General features: G+C 31.1%; 1 long non-coding RNA gene across 1 annotated transcript; it reads right to left on the bottom strand.

Moving 5' to 3' along the window:
* Positions 1-237: 237 nt before the first annotated feature.
* LOC131018054 (uncharacterized) lies at positions 238-1,336 on the bottom strand. Its single transcript, XR_009100001.1, has 5 exons — positions 1,113-1,336; positions 952-986; positions 692-782; positions 528-598; positions 238-448 (listed from the first exon to the last, which is right to left on the bottom strand). It is a non-coding gene; the product is annotated as an uncharacterized LOC131018054 (long non-coding RNA).
* Positions 1,337-1,612: the final 276 nt, after the last annotated feature.

Below are 1,612 nucleotides of genomic sequence, written 5' to 3'. Positions count from 1 at the left end.
AAACGAATTGTAAAATTTATGTAGAAGCTTCTTAAGAAAAGACGTGATCATATTTATTTCTAAAAGTACTAGATCAAATTGCAAAATTAATGCGGAAGCTTCTTTAAGTAAAGACGTGATCACGCTAGTTTGACAGTATTATTTCATAAGGCGTTAAAAATTTTAAGCGTGATCACGCTTATATTTATTTTTCCTATTTTTAAATTTATAAATATAAATAAATTGTACTCCACATACTGAAAATAACAAATCATCCAACATCTACAAATGAGTTCCATTCTTTTACAACATCTCCCAACATCATAACAAACATCTAAAATGCTACGTACACCATAATAGTATCTTTCAAATGACAATCTTACATACAATACCCACACATCATAATATTTCCAATAAACTTTCATAAGCCATATCAGCAGGCAAGAACTTCTCCATGTAACATGTCAATCTACAAGTCAAAGAAAAATAGTACATTAACAACTTTACATTAATGTAACCAAAGAGTGAAAGTAAACTAATCAATCTACCTCTTGCAGCATTAACCTATAATCCCTCTCTTGCTGATCGAGTAACAGTTGTGAGCTTTAGTTAGCTAGACCTGTTAAGAGAAATTAACCTGCAATTATTTCTCACATATGGCAATTAACCTGTACTTAGCAATTTCATAAAAAAAATAAAAATAGAAGTTCACCTTACAATATTGTCTTTTCACATCTTCTATAGAGGATGTAAATGGAAGGTTAAGATACTCAAAAGCATTTAACTTGAAACATGAAAGAATCCTAGTGTAGCCAAATATTATATAATATGTTAGCTGTCACTAATATATATAATTAAATCAAAGGAGAATGGACATTAAGAAGAGCTACTGGCAGAAAAACCAAAATATATCTACCTATCCTAATCAACATGAAAAACCATCAAGTAATCTACAGATTTTTCAACTCTTACATTAGATTCGTCGTTTCTCTAGAAGCTGTCCCTAACTATATGAAGCAAAAAGAAAAAAAGTTCAGATTGTATGAAGCCAAGGTCATAACTTTTGCCTACTCATTGATTATCAGATTGCATAACACATTTAAGATACATGGGTTGGGGTGTTTGTTGCTCACCCTATAACAGCAGCATCAACTATTTCAAGATGAGTGAGAAGCAACTCTTCTAGCTCCGCTGGTGCAACCTAAAAGCACCCAAAACGGAGAATAATCACACCATCACATAGTGCAACAAGTGAAGTAGATGTAAGAATTCTCTCAAGGTGATGATGCTTACCTGAAAGCCTTTATATTTGAATTAAGGAGAACAAACTCATCCAGAAGGACATCTAATTTGAATTCTCTCAGTTGTGAATTTAAGTAGTCGTGAATGTGAGTTTTTAAGTTTGAATTAACGACTAACAATATTTCTAGTTGTGAATTTACGCTTTAAAACTTGAATTCACGACTAATAATATTTTATAGTTGTGACTTCACGCTTTAAAACTTGAATTCGCAACTAACACTATTTTTTGTTGTGAATTCAAAATTTAAAACTCAAATTCACACTACTTGAATTCACAACTAAAATGAATGTCGGTTGTGAATTCGCTGATATTTTTTAAATTTTTTATATG

The sequence above is a fragment of the Salvia miltiorrhiza genome, chromosome 3 (genome assembly GCF_028751815.1).
Source record: "Salvia miltiorrhiza cultivar Shanhuang (shh) chromosome 3, IMPLAD_Smil_shh, whole genome shotgun sequence".
Lineage (NCBI taxonomy): Eukaryota > Viridiplantae > Streptophyta > Magnoliopsida > Lamiales > Lamiaceae > Salvia > Salvia miltiorrhiza.
Note: the sequence above shows the minus strand (reverse complement) of the source record. Positions and strands in the feature narration are given on the sequence as shown.